Here is a 21,690-nt window from a genome sequence, read left to right as displayed (position 1 = left end):
GTACCATGAATCCAGGTCCCTTCCTGGTCTCTAGAATTTGATTGCCCCCACACCAGTTCTGGGTTACCAACTTCAGATTACACCATGGACCATGCAAACATTCTGTTGTTCATTTGATCAGTTTGTACATTTAGTAACAGGACACAGCTCCTGGCAATCCAGACTCGTGGTGGCACTCAGCCTCCCTGACTGTGCTGTGGATTCTCTTTTAGATCAGTAATTGTTTGACTTATTGCATCCAAGGCATTTGGTTCCCTGTGAATCACCTTTATTTGATTTTAGAAACAGAACCATGGATGGCTCACATAAAGTTGCATGATCCAAAGGCAGAGCACCCAAGTGTGTTGGCACTAATCAAACAGGCAGCTTCGGTGGACCAGATGTGTCCGCAGGATGGAAGACGGTTGCATACCCAAGGACCTTCTGTATGGTGAGATAGCCGGGGCCAGATGACCAGTGGGGCGTCCAAAGTTCCACTTCAAGGATGGTTGCAAGCATGTCATAAAGGCCCGAAATGTCGACTATCACACCTGGGTGTCACTAGCTGGCGAAAGAGGGTGACACATCCTGTGGACTGGTGTGTGCTACCAAGATGACCAGTTGCTACAGCAGCTTGGCAACAGGCGCCAACGTCAAAAACAACAACTCACAGCGTCACTTGGCACCTTCACGTGCAGCACTTGTGGCAGAACCTGCCTCTCAAGATTGGCCTTCACAGCCATCAGCAAAGGTGAACCAAGAGAAGACACCCCGCCTAAATGAATTGTTTGCTGCGTGTCCATCATCTTTCGTAGATGGAAGGCTGCCAACCTACCTACTAATTTGCTCCTCTGCGTTAGTGAGGCTGCAAAATGATTGACTAGCTTGGCCATCTGACTTAAGGTTCTGGGACTTTGATCAAGCAACCATACCCTTAAATTATCTGGAACTACTTATAGAAAATATTAATTTATGCACTTCTTTCTTTTCTGTTGCCTATGGTCCTGAGTTTCGTGTCATTTCAAATTTCTGCCTATATGTTCTTGATGTCTAGTTGAAAGCAGCAATTATCACTCATTGTTCGAGATAATGATCCTCACTGTGTGCTGGGTCTACTTGGGAAAAATATTTCAGAGCTATAAGAGCTTTTGCTCATAATTCTTTGCCCCATCTATGACAGTTTGCTAGCAATTCCAAAGTCACTCTGAAATTGAAAGAAGGCTAGATTTAATATAGTTATTTTGTACTGAATTTTTCGCATTATCATGGATTGTCTAGTTCATAGCCATTAAGTCTTTTCTGCCAGTTTCAGAGCATGTCAGTCTTGCTTCTCCTTTTTCTCTACTTTGTGTCAGTGCTGCAACACATGTGCTGCTGCTGACTTTCCAGTCCTGGAGTAGTGATCAAACACACAACCTTTTCACTCAGAAGCAAGACTGCTATCTATTGAGTGAAGCTGCCATACAGCAATGCAATATATCCTGCTGGGACCTACTCCAGCCAAACCAATTTATCATATCAGTAGAGTGCCTAAACCACCATATGGAACTGTCAGATGCTATTATATAGCTGATGGGAAATAATAATGATACAATCATTTGAAAACTGTGTAAAATTCCATTTTAACTATATGTTTATTGTGTTGAACATATGGCTATGAATTGCAAAACTAGTTTCAGGTAATTTAACATTAGCTAGGTGAAGTGTTGACTTTATGCGACATTGTAAAATGGGTGATAGTAAACTGGCAGCTCATTTTAAATCTACGATGATTTTTATCTGTTGAAGTGAATGACACCACTATATCTAAATAAGATATAAGGCCAACCTGAATTTATAACAATTATCTGGTGGGATGTTTATAATGCAATGACAACAGCTGGATAATTTGAAAATTATTCAACAAAATCCTCATCATAATGAGATATGCTGTCACTTTGCACAGAGTCATCGGGCTAGATTTTCATTATGGAAGTGGGGAACAGGAACCGGGTCTAGTTTTTGGTCTGAAAACTGCCTCTTCTGGGAAGTTGATTCAGATTGTAATTTTGAAGTGGGAAAGCGTTAATTGGTGTGGAGACAGATTTCCTGTCCTCCTAGAGTCAGTGAGATTGAAAATGGCAGTGGGTCCAATCACGTGTGGGGCTCATGTAGACTCCCACGACAACCATCACTGAAGCTGCTGGTTGTCCTGTGGGAGAGATCTGCTTCCACAGTACTAGAAGGAAGTGAGATGTCAAAGAAGAGCTGGAAACCTGAATTAGGGGCAGGGCAGACCTTCGGTTCATGCCTCCCTGGATCTAATGCTGGAGTCCATGAGGGAGAAGAGGGAGGTTCTCTTCCCTGAGGGTGGCAAGAGGATGCCAACTCATTGTGCAGCAGTGGCACCACTCTGTTCAGTGTTACCCCTCTCTGCCACCTCTCCCCTCTTCCTCCTCATCTCTTAACTCCTGGTCCCCCCCCACCCCCACCACCCTCAATGAGCTGTCTCCTTCTAGGACCTCACTGTCCTCAAGGACCACACCTCTCTGGAGGTCCATGTTATGGAGAGTGCAGCTGACCACCACAATGACCAAGCCCTTGCAGGAGGGTATTGGAGGGTGCCTTCTGGCCGATTCAGGCACCAGAGTTGTATCTTCACAAACTTGATGGCCTGCTCAATGGTTGATCTTCTGAACACGTGGCATTGGTTGTTGCGCCTCTGTGCCTCTGTCTGGCGCTCCTGTAGAGGGGTCAATAAACATCTCTTCAAGGGATTTCCCTTGTCTCCTTTGAGCCAGCCATGCACTTTGGGGGATGGAGTGAAGGACAGAGGCTGCGTAGACTGCTGAAGGTTGAAAGAGTCATGGCAGCTGCCAGGAAAGTGAGAGCAAACGTAACGGAAGCTCTTGTGGTCGCAGACCAATTGGACATTGAAGGAGTGGAAGCACTTCCTGCTGATGGATCTCACTGGCCTGTCACTGGGTGCCTTGATGGCCACATGGGCACAAACAATGATGCCCTGCACTCCAGGGGAATCCAATGATGGAGACTGAACCCAATTCCCTCTGTGCCTGTGCAGGCCCATTTGTATCTAAGTGGGTGTAGTCTCCTGCCCTCCTGAAAATGGCATCTGTGACCTGACGGATGGCCTAATGAGATGCTGACTGACAGATGTCACCTGGGTCCACAGCTGATCCCTGGAATTACCCAGTTGCATAGAAGTTAGAGCAACAGAGACCTTGACGGCTATAGGTAGGGGAGGACAGCCATGGAGACTGTGAGGCCTCAGGCCATTGTGAATCAGAGCACACTGGACTGAGACCATCTGCCTGATAGGTGCAGCCTCCGATGGCACTGGCGCTCTATCATTTGCAGGTAGCTGACTCTTGGGCTGTGCACCCGATGTCTTGGGTAAGGTCTTCATCCACTCGCAGTCCCCCATTGTGCTCCTGCTCCCCAGGAAGGTACATCTGCCACAGTTCATCCTGGCTGCTCTGTCCAGTGTTAGAGTAATCTGCTCCCATCTGACCTCCTTCAGCTGGGTTTTGTATATTCACCAGGCCTTCCCCTGCCAACACTATCTGCCCCTATGCTGCCAGCGGGTTCACGTCCCTCTCCAGTTTCCTTCAACTTACCAATGAGAAATTCAGTTGTTCCAGCTGCAGCAGTAACTACATCGAGGCACATCAGAAGCAACTGAGCTTTGTTTGTTGGCTCTGCAGTATTTCAATTGGCCCTTCCCATAGCCCTCATGGCCCTCCTCACTGTTCATGTTTTCACAACCCTGTTGTATTCCCCACATGGCATCTTCCCAGCCTTCAAAAATTGCTCACTGATACTGACAAGCCTGTTAACAAGCTCTTTAATGAGGTCAACAGGCAATTCACAGGAAGCAATCTCCCAACCTGTTCCCTCCTTGCCGGCATCCCTTAAAAAATGGGGTTGCATTCCTGACCACCATGAATGCGATCTTCAAATTGTGCTCACATCCATACCCATGCAGCAGGCTTTGAAAATCCTGCCCATACAGTCACAGTCATTATGGCACAGAAGGAGGCCGTTCAGCCTATTGAGTCCATGCTGGCTCTCTTGCGAGCAATCCAGTCAGTCCCATTTCCCCACTCTATCCCTGTAGTCCTGCAAGTTTATTTCCCTCGTGCCCATCCAATTTCCTTTTGAAATATTTGATTGGCTCCACTTCCACTTCCCTCATAGGCAGCGAGTTCCAGATCATTACCACTTACTACGTAAAAAATATCTTCCTCATATTCCCCCGCATCTCTCACCAAAAAGCTTAAATCTGTGGCCCCTAGCCCTTGTATGATCACCTAATGAGAACAGCTTTTCTTTGTTTACCATATCTAAACCTGTCATAATCTTGTACACCTCGAGCAAATCTCCCCTCAATCTCCTTTGCTCCAAAGAGAACAACCCCAGCTTCTCCAACCTAACCTAAGATCCCTCTTCCCTGGAACCATTCTGGTAAATCTTCTCTGCACTCTCTCAAGGACCATCACATCCTTCCTAAAGTTGGTGACCAGAACGGAACATAATACTCTAATTGTGGCCTAGCCAGAGCTTTATAAAGGTTCAGCATAACTACCCTGCTTTTGTACTTAATACCTCATTTATGAAGCCCAAGATCCCAAATGCTTTGCTAATTGCTTTCTCAATATGTCCGGCCACCTTCAAAGATCTATGCACATGAACCCCCAGAAATAGTTTAATATAGAAATTATGCCTTGAAATGTATGACAGCTGAAAATTACCTGGGCATACATATGCAGTCAACAAACTGAATCACAAAATATTTTATTTTAAACTGCAATTATTTGATACAACCTTAATATTCATGTTTACAACATTTTATTTTATATTTAATATTACACTCCTCAGAGTAAGTATCAGGGGTTGGTTAGCTCATTTGGCTCGATGGCTAGAGTGTGGTGTAGACTAATGCCAACAGTGGATTTAATCCCTGTCCTGGTTGAGCTATTTTTTGGGGCTTGCCTTGCCCCATAGTGATATCATGGCATAAGTCATGATTAGCAGCCCTCAGACAATAAGGATGCTACCTGGAGAGAGAGAATAAGTATCAATTTAGTTTGACATGTGTAGTGTTTGATTGATCAGTGTTTGATTGTATCAGTCTGTCCACTTCTCTGTGTTCACTGTGTTTGATTGCTTAAGCCTCTGGGTGAGGCTGGAGAATCAAAAGTGAAACTAAAGCACACACAGCTAGAAGCTTCTACAGAACACACACACTGATTGCTCTGGAAGACATGTACTAAAATTGTGTAAGAACTTTTAAGTTAAAAGGCTGCAAATAAATCTGTTGGTGATTTAACACAAGTGTGACATCTGCATTGCTCAGAGACAAATCGGATATCCAAATTAAACCGAGTAACCTGGCGTAAACATGACAAGAAACAATCTGTCATTAATATAAAAAGTATCTGATGTATAATGTTAGATGTGTAAATAGAATTTTTTGTGAAATATCATGGTACAACCACGTACTCCACCCTAACTGCAGAGTGAATCTGAATTAATCTAAACGGGATCATTGTTATTACTAATTGTATGCTGCTGAAGGTGCTGGTAAACCAGGAGATCACATAGGCCTCCCAAGCAAATGTAACAAGTTTCTACATGATAAAGGATATTTGGATTGGACACAGAAAGAAAAGAAAGACTTGTACCTTTCATGACCTCTGGACATTCCAAAGTGCTTTACAGCCAATTATGTGTTTTTGACATGTAGACATTGTTGTAATATAGGAAATGTGGCAGCCAATTTACACACAGCAAAGCTCCCACAAACAGCAATGTGATAATGACCAGATAATCTGTTTTTGTGATGTTATTTGAGAGATAAATATTAGCCAGCACACTAGGGATAATGCCCATATGCTCTTCCTCGCAATAGTGCTATGGAATCTTTTATATCCACCTGAGAGGGCAGACGGGGCATTCGGTTAACATCTGATCCAAAAGATGACACCTTTCACTTCCTCAGTACTGCACTGCTATGTCATCCTAGATTTCTGTGCTCAAATCTCGCCCAAACCCACAACTTTCTGACTCAGAGGCACGGATACCACCAACTGAGCCACAGCTGACACAGGAAGAAAGCAGCAAAACTGATGACTCAGCAGGGTTTCCAGCTCCTTTTCCTTTCCCATTCCCACAGTCACCGCAATATGTTTTGAGAACTAGGATAAACGCACACTGAGTTCTGTAAACCATTCAAATAATGTTACAGTCTGACATGCATAGCAAATTGTGTTTTTTTATTGTTTAGGAAAAATAGATCTGGTCATTTATCTCATTGTTGTTTGTTGAATCTTGCTGTGCAATGTAGCTGTGACTTTTTGCACATAATACTTGCTTTTTCAAGTATTTAATTGTGTTTAACGTTCCTTAAGATGTTTCTGAGAGATGCAATAAGTATTCTTTAAAGTCTAAATAATTTCATTATTTCTGTATTTGCACTTTTTTGCATGGGCAGTGAAAAATACAAGGAAATGATCAAAGATGTGTCAGAAAATACTGGGTAAAACTTTATAATATGCACGTGTTATATTTTAGGAGTTTTTACTATTCATCCATGAAAAGATTTAGGAATGAATTATATTGATGTGTTTGCATTTAATTTAAAGTGATTTCACAAAGGATTAAAGTCCAATTTGCAGCTGAGGTTATGAAGGAGATGTATTGTCAAGCCAGACGTGCAAAAATCAGTGAAGCTGCTTTCCTTGCACCCTGAGACAATTGCAGATCATTATTCTGTGTCAGAGTTCTCAGCAAACCACCACACCTATTATTATATATAACATAAAAACAAAAAGTGCTGGAAATCCTCAGCAAGTCTGGCAGCATCTGTGGAGAGAGAAGCAGAGTTAATGTTTCAGGTCAGTGACCTTTCATCAGAACTCTGGTCAATGACCTGAAACATTAACTCTGCTTCTCTTCCCACAGATGCTGCCAGACCCACTGAGTATTTCCAGCACTTTTTTTTTTATTTCAGGTTTCCAGCACCTGCAGTATTTTATTTTTATTTTACCACACCTAATGTTGTTGGCATGGCCCCTTTTCATTTGAGCTCATCAGGGGTTAGTTGCCAGGTTGTAAATTGGTTTAATTAATTGGCCTACTACCCAAACTTTCATTGGGAGGGAAGGAAGAAGGGCTCATTTTTGCTACACTATGTGAATGAAGGGGGAGGGCAAAGATAAAAAAACAAAATGGGAGTTCTGTCAGCTGGGAGAAAGGCAAAGAAAGCCGAGACAGTTTATTATTATTGATACGAGTGCTGACTGTGTAAATCGTGGTTCGTTTCAAGCTTAGACAAACTAAAAGCAAATGTGTTTAGCCCACTGATTTGGCATGCTTTATTCTTGTCCTTAATCAAAGGGTGGAGTTTGAAGGTAAGCAAAGTGAGTTTTAATCATGCCTGTCACTCTGTATGTTCAATTGCTGTCTATAATAAAGCGGCTTAGCACTTCATAGCTGGTGTTACCTCGCTAAAGTGTTTTCACTTTGCTTACTGAAATGTTGGAGAATTAACATGTAAAGTATGTGTGAAAGACACAGAATCCAGTTCAGATCACAAGGGGACACAATTGTTAACATCCCCGGGTGTGCCATTGTATGATTGGATACAGCAAGGGCACACTCTTGAATCACAGACACCACTCATGGATGTGACCAGGCTCACTGAACCTGAGAGAAGGTTAGGAACAAAAATTGTAATAGACCGTAGAAGTTTGATTGACATAGGAGAGCCAGGCTGATTATAGAAGGTCTAGAGGGGAAGTGAAGAGGCAGATAACAGAAGCAAAGACAGAGTATGAAAAGAGACTGGCGGCTAACATAAAAGGAAAACCCAAAGTCTTCAATAGGCATATAAATAGTAAAAAGCTGGTTAAAGGAGGTGAAGGGCCGATTAGGGACCTAAAGAGGAATTTACACATGGAGACGGGGAATAGCTGAAGTGCTAAATTTGCATCTGTATTTACTAAGGAAGAAGATGTTACCTAGGCCAAGGTGAAAGAGGAGGTAATTAATACACTATAAGGATTTAACATTTATAAGGAGGAGGTATTATATAGGCTGTCCATACTAAAAGTTGATAAGGCACCAGGACTGGATGAGATGCATCCAAGGATACTGAGGGAAGTGAGGGTGAAAATCGCAGAGGCAGAGGCCATAATATTTCAGTCTTCCTTAGACTCAGGGGTAGTGCCAGAGGACTGTAGAATTGCAAATGTTACACACTCGTTCAAAAAAAAATGTAAAGATAAGCCCAGCAACTACTGGCTAGTCAGTTTAACTTTGGTAGTGGGGAAACTTCTAGAAACAATAATTAGGGACAAAATTAATAGTCACATAGCCAAATGTGGGTTGATTAAGGAAAGCCAGCATGAATTTGTCAAGGGAATATCATGTTTAGCTAACTTACTGGATTTTTTGAAGAGGTAACAAATAGGGTTGATGAGGGCAATGTTGTTGATGTGGTGTACATGGACTTCTAGAAGGAATTTGATACAGTGCCGCACAACAGACTTGTGAGTAAAGTCATAGCTCATGGAATAAAAGGGACAGTAGCAACATGGATACAAAATTGGGTATATGACAGGAAACAGAGAGTAGTGATTAATGAATGTTCTTCAGGCTAGAGAAAGGTTTGTAGTGGAGTTCCCCAGGGGTCAGTCTTGGGACCCTTGTTCTTCCTGATATGTATTAATGACCTAGAGCTTGTTGTACAGGGCACAATTTCAGAATTTGTGGATGATACTACACTTTGAAGCATTGTGAACTGTGAGGAGGTGAACTGGCCTCGGTGGGCCGAAGGGCCTGTTTCAGTGCTGTATCTCTAAACTAAACTAAACTAAGGAGCAGAGGGACCTGGGGATATATGTGTATAAGTCATTGAAGATGGCAGGACAGGTTGAGAGCACAGTTAATAAAGCATACAGTATCCTGGGCTTTATTAATAGGGGCATAGAGTACAAGAGCAAGGACATTATGTTGAACTTGGATAAGACACTAGTTCGGCCTCAGCTGGAGTATTGCATCCAGTTCTGGGCACCGCATTTTAGGAAAGATGTGAGGGCATTGGAGAGAGTGTGGAACAGATTCAAGAGAATGGCTCCAGGGATGAGGAAATTCAGTTATGAAAATAGATTAGCAAAGTTGGGACTGTTTTCCTTAGAGAAGAGAAGGCTGAGAGGTGACTGGATAGAAGTATTCAAAATCATGAGGGGTCTGGACAGAGTAGAGAGGGAGAAATTGTTTCCACTCATGAAAGGATCGAGAACGAGAGGGCACAGATTTAAAGTAATTGGTAAGAGAAGCAAAAGCGACATGAGGAAAAGCTTTTTCACACAATGAGTGTTTAAGGTCTGGAATGCTGTGCCTGAGAGTGTGGAGGAGGCAAATTCAATTGAGGCATTCAAAAGGGAATTGGATAGTTATCTGAAAAGGAAGAATGTGCAAGGTTTCGGGAAGAAGGAGGGGGAATGACATTGGCTGAATTGCTCATTCGGAGAGTTGGTGCAGATATGATGGGCTGAAATGCCTCCTTCTGTGCTGTAATAATTCAGTGATTCTATATTACAATCGTATGTGATGTTGCATTGGTGAATTCTATTAAAGCAGGAGGTGTTGCAATGCAATATATAAGTAGAAAATTCTGGAGATATTCAGCAGGTCAGGCAGTAACTGTAGAGAGGGGAACAAAGTTAATGTTTCAGGTTGATGTCCTTTCATCAGAACTGGAAAAAGTTGGAGATATAATAGGTGTTAAGAAAGTACAGAGGCAGGGAAAGGAGAATATTGGTGCAAGGATAAAGGGGGTGGTAATGGGTAAAGTACAGAAACAAATTATGGGCTGAATTTTGTTGGCCCCCGGGTCTTGGGAATGGAGGCGGGAGTTGGTAAAATAGTGAGGGAGCTACATTGGAAAGGCTCCCCATTGCTAATCAGCTGCCAGGGAAGATTCCCAGTGGCAGGCTGAAGGCAAGCTGTGAGATGAATTAACTGCATGCTTCATGGAGGTGGGCAGCCAATCTGCATAGTTAAGGGCTCAATTATGGGCCATTTTATGGTGCTGCTGGCATTTTACCGATAGCAGAGCAGCTCCCCACCGTATGGAGATGTCGCGAGCTTCATGGAGGCAGTCTCCCTGCAGCAGTTTGGAGTGGGGGCCAATGGGGCCAAAGGCTCCAACAAGGGGGCCACAGGCATGAAAGGTAACACCTGCAGCCCCAACGATTCCCCCAGAGGTGTGTACCCTCTGTCCCACATCCTTTTCATATACCTGTTCTAGGGCCCCTCTATTTTGAGACACCCCGAGTTTTCTGACCTGGAGAGAGGGGTGCTGCTGAGGCTTCAGAGCTACCATTCCTGATTGGGCCAGCAGCATCAGGAGCCTGCCCACCATCCTTAATTGGACAGCGAACCTGCAGATGGCCAATTAGGAGGCCATCTCTGGTAAAATTGCTGAGCCGATCCTGCTGCCAGCTTTTTGCCCTGACATTGAGTCCCAAAGCCTGTGGTAACATTCAGCCTGCTGGGTCTAGGGAAGGTGTAAATGGGAATAGCAGAATTATTATCAACAGCTGTCCAAAAAAATGGGGGCAATGGTTATGATCTGAAATTGTTGAGCTCAATGTTGAGTCCGGAAATCTGTTCCTCAAGCTTCCATTGAGCTACGTTAGAACAGTAGAGGAGGCCGAGGACAGAGAGGTTAGTGTAGGAGTGGAAACAGAGAATTAAAATGACAGGTGACCAGAAGCTCAGGGTCATGCTTGTGGACTGAGCAGATGTTGAGGAGACTGCATCGTGAGCAGCGAATACACTATATTAAACTGAAAGTATAAATAAGTCGCTGTTTCAATAGGAAGGTGTTGTTGGGGCTTTGGCTTGTAGGAAGAGGGGAGGTAAAATGACAAGTGTTACATCTCCTGTGTTTGTGCAGGAAGGTATTGTGGGAAGCGGAGGGGTGTTGGAAGTGATTGACTCAGGTTTTGCAGAGGGAATGGGCCACTTGGAATGCTGGAAGGGGAGAGAAGGGGAAGATGTATTTGGTAGTGGCATCAGGCTGGAGGTGATCCGTTGAATGTAATGTTCCTATGTATGTTTAATTTCAAATCAAGTATCTTGACCATGATATACAGATAGAAAAATAAGCACTGTATAGCCTCCATATGCTGTGCACGTACTGTTCAACATTTCAGAGAATCATTTATTATTAATGTAGCTACTGAAATTAGGACTAAGGCATATTACTGATAGGACAGCTATCATGTGATATGAACGAGTAACATTGATTGTGTTAAGAAACTAATGAGTGTGGTTGCATTGTTAATGAATTCAGTACAGGTTATGTGCACTGAAAGGCAAAGGCAAATTAAATTACATAGAATTTTGAAGGAACAGGCAGGGTCAATAGCTGGCATGTCATTTCTACCAAGTAGTGCAAAACAATATCAGAAAAAGAAATTCCTACATAAACTGTTGAAACAATGGACAATTATGTTGAACAGGATTAAAATAAAACATGGCGAGGGCAAAAGATTTCATAGGTATATCAGCAGTAAAATTTAATAAGAGGATACAAGTTAGGTTAATTTGAATAATACAGCATTTCATTCAGGACATCAAGAGCTACATTTTATTGTAATCTATTTTCACAATGCTTTCAGTAGTGTCACATAATCTGTATCAAAAACATATTTGCAAAATAAATTCACACCAAATCCACTTCTAGTCTTTAAAATATCAGGGGCTTTGTGGCACTTCATGTTGTCACAATCTATGTATTTTGCATTAATAGCTAACTGCCACATTGTACTATGGTAATGTGAGTAAATTCTTGAGGCAGCTGATGAGCTATTGTAGTTGCTTAATAGTGGAATCAGTCTTTAATTGGCTATGCAGCCTACAATTGCTCATGCTGTAAATATATGTGATTCTGAAGTATCCAGACATATATAATCTCTCTCTTTAAGAGGTATCATTTGTTCTGTGCTGTTTTTCGTAACATGTTTGCGTTAAATTCCAGTCTGCATTGGAGCATGAGGAAAATAGAACTGGCTGATGACATTTATCTTTATTAGTTATTCTCTCCAGATGTCCACCTTCATCATTCACATTCCCTTCCTCAGACTATCTCCAACTTCAATAGCTTCCTCTCTACCAAATTGAAAGTTTCTCATGCAAATTCTTTCTTAAATGGATGTGATTATGGTCTTATACACTTATTCTGCGGGGAAATAGTCTTGGAGTACTGAAAAGATAATCATCTTCTCTCGTGATTATCTTATAGGGTGATGAAGTAACATCATTGAATCAACCTCCCTTGAGGTGAAGCACTTGTCACCTCAAAATAACTTTGTTGTTTTTTCCAGGAAATCTTTTACCAAGAAGATGGCCATGGCTCAACATTGGCTCTGGACCTTATAAAAGCTCATGGCTTCAGGACAAGGAAATCTCTTAACACCCTCCCTCAGCTGATGAATAAATGATGAATCTTGAACAACAGTTTGGGAAACACCAGAAGTAGCAAGGGTAATTTGTGCACATTTAGCTCCCACAAACTAGCAAGAGATAAATGACTAGATGATCTGTTCTAGTGATGTTGATTGAGGGTTAATATTGGCCAGCACGCAGGGAGAACTCTCCTGCTTTTCTTCAATATAGTGCATGGATCTTTCATGTTCACCTGAGGTGGCAGACAGGGCCTTGATTTAACATCTCATGAAAGGCAGTGCCTCTGACAATGCAGTACTCCCTCAGTACTGCAATGAAGTGCCAGCCTGGATTATGTGCTCTAGTCTCTGGAGTGGAAGTTGAACCGATGATCTTCTGACTCAGAAGTGAGAGTGCTACCACTGAGCCAACACTTTACAATATGGAAAACTGTGCAGGTGTGTTATTGGATTCTTCAAAGCCACCACAAGGGAAACAATCATTAGTTTCCCTGCAAAAAGGAGACATTAACTGGATAATATGAAGAGCTTTTACTGAGTAACAGGGTTAGGTGCATGACATGAAAGATGGCGTCTCGCTTGGCATCAGTGTTTGTTTGGCTTGGTAGCATTCTTACCTTTGCATGAGAAGCTTGATGGTTCAAGCATCACTATAGTCTTGAGTATTTATTTAGGCTGATATATCAGTGCAGTACTGAGGGAATTCTAGAAATTCTAGAAATAGCTTTAGCCTGATGGCATCAATGTTGATGTTGTAATTGTTCTCTGCCTTATCCCTAGGACCTAGCAACATTGGATTTCTGTTTTATATAGGAACTAGTGCAAACAAAGTGGAAATGAAGGAAAATGGGGCACATAGGATCAGAAGTAGGCCATTTAGCCCCTCAAGTCTGTTCCATCATTCAATTAGATATGGCTGACATGCAACCTAACTTCAACTACCCCTTTGCCCTATATCCCTTAATACATCTGGTTCACAAAAATCTAGCAATCCCAGATTTAAAATTAACAATTGATCTAGCATCAATTGCCATTTGGAGAAGAGAATTCCAGACTTCTACCACCCTTTGTGCCTAAAATTGTTTCCTAATTTCACTCCTGAAAGATCTGACTTTAATTTTTAGATTATGACCCCTCGCCTTTGACTTACCAATCAGAAGAAATAGTTTCTCTCTATCGACCCTTTCCGTTCCCCTTACTATCCGGTAAACGTTGATCAAATATCATGGGATATCATGACGTAATTTTCACCTCATCCAAATGAGCTGATGTTTTCTGCAGCCACCAGAAATAACAGAGGAAATTGGGAAAGAAAGGCAAATAAAGCAGAGTTGGATCCAAAGTAATGGAACTCTTCTCAGTTTACCAATCCAGTATGGGCAGTAACAATTGGAAAATACAGGCTGGAGCATGTCTGCAATTCCACGACTACCCTCAGGAATGTCAGCAGTGTTCAACAAAAGGCACAAGACCCAAATCCATTTGTCATCTGACTGCAGGCAAAATGTATTTGCATAGAATGAATGTCCTGTCTGCTGGGGCTCATGTACTTTGAGCAAAATACCAGTTGTGGCAGTAAGCAAAATGTAGATTGAATGCCAGTTTCTTATACATCAATTTAATAGAGTAAAAATCAGTATGTATATTGTTCTGATGAAAGGTCACAGACCTGAAACATTAACATTGCATCTCTCTCCACAGATGCTGCCAGACCGGCTGAGTTTTTCCTGCACTTTTTGTTTTAGTTTCAGATTTCCAGCATCTGGAGTATTTTGCTTTTATTTATTATATATGCATATTGCATACTTAACTTTAGAGATAAGTTAACATCTCCCGCGTACTCTAACATTTCATGTCATGCCTGTTGATGTATTCTTAATAGGATTTCCCACTGTTAAGTGAGCAGTTACTGGCTGTCACAGTCCCAGTCTCAGTCATGGCTGCAGGTCCAACTCTACCATTAAATAAAGTGTTTAAATTCTCTATAGCCCAATAGTGCAGCCAACATTGCTATTTCCCTGCCAGGCTCGCAGTGGAGGGTTTAAATTTAAAATCATATCGTTGCTAACTTTTACTTTGTTATAACTTCTATATTTAATTGATTTCTTCTCATATTTTCTTGAAGTTGGGCCTTGGTGCCTATCCCTGCTGCCTACCAACCTCAGCTCCCACCTCCTCAATTTGCCTCCACACCTCCCCCCTGCATACTTACCTGTTTAAAAAAAGGTACTCGAGAATTGATTTTTGCTGGTTTCTTCATTTAGATTCATGACTAAATTCTCCAAAGTCAGACCTAGAGGCCATTCCATTGCTGCCCAGCTTCTCTTTCTGCCTCTTGCTGAACTCCCCATTGGACCTCACCACCCTCCTCTCTGACCTCAGTGACTTTTTAAAAAACTTTTTCAAATGCTTGTTTTTTTAAAAATTATTAATTTTTTGATCTTTGCCTGTGAACAATGATTTTTATCTTTAAAAAAAATTCCTCCCTCTCCTTCTCCTTTTCATCCTGCTCCCTCTGCCCTACTCTTCTTCTGCTCGCCCTTCCACGACTGACCTCTCATAGAATCATACAGCAAGAAAGAGACCATTCAGCCCATCAGGCTTGTACTAGCTATTTGAAAGAGTTATCCAATTAATCCTACTCCCCTTCTCTTCTTTGTATAGCCTAGTGTCCTTGCTTTTGTATCCCTATTTATAAAATCAAGGATAACAGCATATCTCCACATCTCCATATTAATTCTCTCCCTTTCTTGCTCCCTGACTGCCCCCCTCCACTTCTTCTCCTCCTCCTCCCATTGTTTCCTCTTCTGAGCCTTCCCCCTATACCCTTTAACCAAACTCTGCTCTTGTAAGGTCTACCCTGCAGGTTGCACAGCACATCCACTTCCTCTGTGCTCCAGCTACACTGCGATTCTCCTCTACCCTAACCCGCACCCCACTCTGGGCTTCTAGTTGCTCTCTAGCCTCCCAGTATTTTCTACTCTCCCTGTGAGTTCTCAAATTGCTGTATCTACAACTCTTTGGTCTCTAATCCCTCCCCCCAGCATACTTTACCTTCCCCCCCAATATCATTCTACCTTCTCCCGCTAGCATCTTTTTGCTTCACAGTTCTCCTGTAATCCTAGTCCAATTATTCCCCACCATCTAACCACACTTTGCTTAAGGTTGGCACTTGGTCTAGGCTCCCTCTGGGTAGAACTTGCCTTTGTGCAATACTGTAAAAATACTTTTACATCTCTTTCAATTTTTATTTCCCTTGACTTCAATGCATTCACATAATTCTCCCGCCCACCACAATTTTAACCGTGCAGTTTTTAGTTTTGGACAAGTGCTTGCCACAGGCTCAATAATATTTAGAAGTCAGGGCCTGATGATGTAATTAGTCAGTCATTCCCACTGGTTTCAGGCAGGAGTCAGCCATCCAACATGGAAATGGAAATGGGAGTTAAAAATTCCATGGGCCTCGTTCCAATTAAGTCATTGTTTTAGAATTTACGGTATGTGTATCAAAGCAGGTATCATCTTTAATATGAGAAGTGTTGTACAGATTATACTGACACAAAATTGCTGGAATTTGCAATTGTCAGAATTTAATGGAATGCAAACTTGATACCAACTGGTTGCAGCAAACCTTTTATTGGCCAGCAGAGATCAACACTGTCTAGGCAGTAATTTACATTTTCAAACAGATCAGATATAACCTTCTAGATTATTAGATAGAGTAGCATGCATTCTCTACTTCTTCTTTAGCAAGATAGGTTTTAGGCTGTTGCCAGCATTAGTATCTGCCTACACCAGCACAAGTGTCTTCTGCTTGTCTTCTACTCCTGTACTTGACTGTTAAAATGCCTCTTTTTCTATGCCCGCAAAATGCTGGTCATCTGATTCAATGGGCAGAATTTTCATCCCGAGCCCGAGGCGGGTATGCCGGCAATTTCTTGCCAGAAGCTGGTGTGCTGGTCTGCCAGCATGTTCCCGCCTCTGGCCTATTTTCAGGCAGGTAGCCAATTAGGCCAATTAAAGTGTCAATTAAGGACACTTTTCATATGCTATCTGGATTTTCCAGATGGTGGACGGGCCCTTTGATATGGCCCTTTGATATGGAATAGACACGGCCTCCCAGCAGCAGGATGAAGGTTGAAGGGCCAGAAATGCATCCTGTGAAGCAGTCCAGCATGGATCTGCTGGGTTGCGAGCGCCACAGCCACAGCCGCAGGCCATCCTGTGGAGGGGTTCCCACTCCGCTATGATGGCCTGGCAGCTGTGGCTACAGAATATTTTGTTTCATTAACATGCCTTCAGAGGGCACTTATCTCTCTCAGTGGGGCTGCCAGCTGCCAGAGCCTTGGGCGACACCATTTTCCCTCCCAGCTGCCAAGCTCGCCCGCTGTCCTTAATTGGAAGGGGCTCCCAGAGGCAGCGTCTTAATTGGCTGCTTCCTTGAAAATCTCCAGGGTCCCGTCACGGCTACTTCCGTGTTCCTGACCTGGAATTTAGCCCGGCATCGGGATCGGGACATTGGAACTTGTGATGGAGTCCTTGTGTGCAGACTATGTTCTGTGCAGCTGACTTGTTGGGTGCTTTAATTTTAAATTCTAATATTTTTTTTCACCAGAGGGATGTGATTGGAGTTTAGGTTTCAGTTTCACAAGAAGACTTTGGAGAGTCTACAAAAGCTTCAAAGATGGGTGTTGGTTTAAAAAGTTTCCCAGAGCTGCTAAACTAAACTTGATTCCTGGAAGCTAACCCTCGGAAAATACAAGTTGCCACTGTTGTTTCCGGTGCATTAAAGAGTTACATAAGGCAGGACCAGTAAAGCTACGCTACCAGGACTGTTGTGAGCAAAACCACAGAAGTTCCAGAAGGGTGTGCAGTTTTGATGGAGATGGTATCGTTCGAGTCATAGAGTCATAGAATCGTACAGCATAGAAACAGGCCCTTCGGCCCACCACGCCCATGCCGACCATAATGCCTATCTATACTGATCCCATCTGCCTGCATTAATTCCATATCCCTCTATGCCTTGCTCATTCAAGTACCTGTCCAGATGTCTCTTAAATGTTGCTACTGTTCCTGCCTCCACCACCTCCTCAGTCAGCTCATTCCAGATACCCACTATTCTTTGTGTGAAAAATTTACCCCTTTGATCCCCTTTAAACCTCCTCCCTCTCACCTTAAATCTATGCCCTCTAGTTTTAGTCATCCTTACCACAAGAAACAGACTCTAGCTATCTACCCTATCTGTGCCTCCTATAATTTTATATACCTCTATCATGTCCACTCTCAGCCTCCTTCGCTCCAGGGAAAACAGACCCAGCCTATCCAATCTGTCTTTATAACTCAATCCCTCCAAACCAGGCAACATCCTTGTGAATCTTTTCTGCACCCTCTCTAGCTTAATCACATCTTTCCTGTAGTGCAGCGACCGGAACTGCACATAGCGGCCTAACCAACGTTATGTACAACTGTAACATGATGTCCCAACTCTTGTACTCAATGTCTCGGCCGATGAAGGCAAGCATGCCGTACACCTTCTTCACCACCCTGTCTACCTGTGTTGCCACTTTCAGGGAACTATGTACTTGCACCCCAAGGTGTCTCTGCTCAACAACACTCCCCAGGGCCCTGCCATTCACTGTATATGTCCTGCCCTGCTTTAACTTCCCAAAATGCATCACTTCGCACTTGTCTACATTAAATTCCGTTTGCCAATCCCTTGCCCACTTTCCCAGTTGATCTATATTCTGTGGGGTTCAGATTGCAGAAAAACTGCCATCGAGTGGAAACTGGCATTTGCAACTCAGGTGATGGGAACCTGAAGAACTACTTGAAAAGTTAAAAAATCTGAAGGACTTGGTTACAGTTCGGCATCACCTGCTGATAGGACTACCAAAGAACTTGGAAGATACATCCTTGTAGCATCTGCTCGTTAATGTATAACCTTTAAGATATATCTAGATTGATTATGTTTAATTTATGTTGGTTTTAGTTTGAGTGTTGAAGTAAAATTTATGGAAGTGAAATCTTGTCCATTTGATTTTGTTTCCTAAATTGGGGTCAGTCGGTGGATTTGATTTTTTTATTTTTTGGTTTGTTGTTGGTCTCCACGGGGATCCTAACAAAATAATATTCAGCCCAATAAGTCCAATCATTTTTGTCCACACCAGCTCAAACTTTGGTTTTCCTGTTTACCCAACAAGTTTAAACATCCTGAGTTCAATTTTACCTGGGTATTTTTTGTTCCTATTCAACATTTTGTAAAGGCATTCTGCTTATTTATCTGTTCTCTCTGGACTGAACCAACAATCACCATTGTTACATTTAGTTCATTGATCTTTTACAAACAATAACAATTGTTGATGTGTCTCACAGGTTTCAGTTATCAATCACAGGCACTTCCTTAAGACCCCATCCTGCTTTGACAGTGAGGTCTGCTCAGACATGTTGCTTACACTTTAGAATTATTCAAACCACTGCATTCCCAAAACTACTCGAGTTACTGCACCTTTAAAATTTACTCAGATTACTGCATTATCAAAGACAAAGTTCTATCTTTACCATTAACTGGTCACTTAAGGGCCTTGATTGGCCTAGGGTGGGCGGGCTGTTTTCTGCCACCGCTTCCCTACATAAAGTGGTGGCGGAGATGGGAGCAGGTTGAGAAGGGCCCCCCCTCGAGCCTTCTGCTCCATTTTACGCCACCACCACCCCTGTCCTCCCTGCCACCATCCCACTCTTTAGGGGGACATAAAATTCCGGCCATAATGTCATAAAGGTTAATGTTCTAATTACTCCAGACTAAAGGATCTCTCAAGGCTGGACCAATTAAGGTGGCAGTGTACCAAATAAACATACACCACTCATAACAGGAAACATCTGTATTCTGCAGGCATTCACAACTTAATTTATATTTGATGCAAACTCTCACACCATGGGCTGAATTTTACGAAGCCCCAGCGGGTCGGATGGTGGCTTGGGAGCAGTGTAAAATTGAGCGGGAGGCTCAGGGAGGCCTACCCACCCCGCTCCCATCTCCGGTCAATACGGCAGTCTGGCGGGGGGAAGGGAGGGTGGGGGTGGAAAATGGCCTACCCGCCCGAGGCCATTCAAGGCCCGTAAGTGGTCACTTACTGGCCACTTAAGGGCCCTCGCCTGCCTCCACGGGTATTTTACCCATGGCAAGTGGGCATGCTGGGGATGTGAAAGGCCACCCAGCGATAGCTGGCGGGGTGGGGGCTATGGCAGTCGGACACAGGGTGCCCGATTGAGGGCCGCCCCCACCTCCCAATCCACCCTGGGGCCCAAGACGCCCCCCTCTCCCCAAACGACCACCCTGGCCTCACCAGGGCACAACTGATCCACCTGGTGAGGCATGACCAACTTACCTTCCCTCCTGGCTCCATGTCGTCGGCTGGGCTGCAGTCCCAGCAGTGGCCACCGCTCCCGGTGGCGCTGCTGGGACTAAGAGCTGCCGGCCCGCTGATTGGCCGGCAGCTCACTGAGGCGAGACCTCCTCCCTCAAGCAGGTGGAAGTCCTGCCTCGGGGCAATTAAAGCCTGGGGACCCGTAAAATGCGGGACGGATCCCAAGCTAGGCGGAAGCGGGTTTGCCACCGACTTTTCCGTCAGTGGCGAATTCCCATCCACCTAAGGTAAAATCCAGCCCTATGTGTGACAATTCGCAAACTACAATTTATTCTTACACACATTGGGCTGCATTTTAAGAGCCTGCCACCGATCTCATTTAAATAGCTGGGCGGCACCCCTCCCCAATCTTGTGGAGGGGCCGGGCTGACTGTCCCTAGCAAAGGCGTCAGCTGCCTGTGCGCAGACGCTGGAGCCATTTTGAAAGGGCAGCCAACCCTGCTGCCCAATTTAAATTTTAAAGACATAACCCCCAAAACTAAATAGTAAATTTCTAACTCCCCTTTCCCACACCCCCAATAACAATTACAATAACTATTTGCCCTCTCCCCCCACCCAAAAACACTTACCTTTTAAATGTGACCTCTCCCCGCCAAGAATGCAAAAGTTTGAAGTTTAATCCTTCTCACCATCCCCTACACCCAATATGTGTATTTGACCCCGTCCCCCTCATCCTCGCACTGGAAAGCTTACCTCCTCCCCCCCTCCCCACCAGTTTCATGCCGCCTTTCCCCTGATGGGGAATTGAAGGCGTGGGAGTACCAGCTGCCGAGCCGGGCCCTCAAAATTGTAGGTAAATCTACGTAAATTTATTTATTTCATTTGAATACTGTAATTGAGGTCCCGTTGCCCAGTGGCAGGGGGCGCCGCCATGGAGCCTGCTGCTATCGGGGAGGATTGGGGCAGGATCTCCCGGCATCGAGGTCCATGGCAGGCCGCTCCCGGACTCATATTCAGGCCCCCACCCCCGCCGCGGAGTCCAACGTCGAGGGCTTGGTAAAATACAGCCCATTATTGCTAAACAGTTGCTATTAAAAAATAAAGAGAAGCTAATTCCATCCCCTTACACTGTACTGCTCACATCATACACCAGTAACAAATATGACTGATTGCTTAAGTACATGGAAATAATGGGATAAATGATAGGCAGAACATGACTGAGAAAATTTTTATTTTCATAAATCGCCTTCAATAATAATTGTCAAGTCTATTTCTGGAGAATGATTGTTGATAGAAGCAGCTGATGCTTTGCTAATTGCATTTGGATGATTCTTATAAAAATGTAAGGCAAAAAGAAAGACTTGCATTTTATTTTAAAACTATCATCTGAACAAAGTTTATAGTAGTTTATTCACACTTTCAACTATGCAGATGATGACAAGACTAAAAATGTGTTCATTTTAGTCCATTGTGTTCAATGTATTGCAAAAATACTATTAATGCTTCGAAAAATAGTTTCCATTTATATATTTTGCCATGATACATTTTGATTTCAAGTGAATCCCTTGGTACATTGGGTTTGTTGTTATAACTCTACGTATGGTGACATAATGCATCTTTGGGAATTAAGCCAATTTGAAATTGAATTAATTGTCCTTATAAAAGTAGCCATTTATTATTATCCAAACTAAATAATTAAGCGTGAAAACCACCAGATTCAATCATGCATCTCACAGGTTCACAAGTTTAGCTACTTCTGTCATATACAAGATCCTTAGTCCTTCGAGATCAGGGGCCGACCGACTCCCCAGAAGATTATGGATTTGTCAGGAATCTCACTGCAAAAGGGAGATGCTGATAATACAGTG

Source organism: Heterodontus francisci, chromosome 18, assembly GCF_036365525.1.
Source record: "Heterodontus francisci isolate sHetFra1 chromosome 18, sHetFra1.hap1, whole genome shotgun sequence".
In the NCBI taxonomy this organism is placed as follows: domain Eukaryota; kingdom Metazoa; phylum Chordata; class Chondrichthyes; order Heterodontiformes; family Heterodontidae; genus Heterodontus; species Heterodontus francisci.
Note: the sequence above shows the minus strand (reverse complement) of the source record.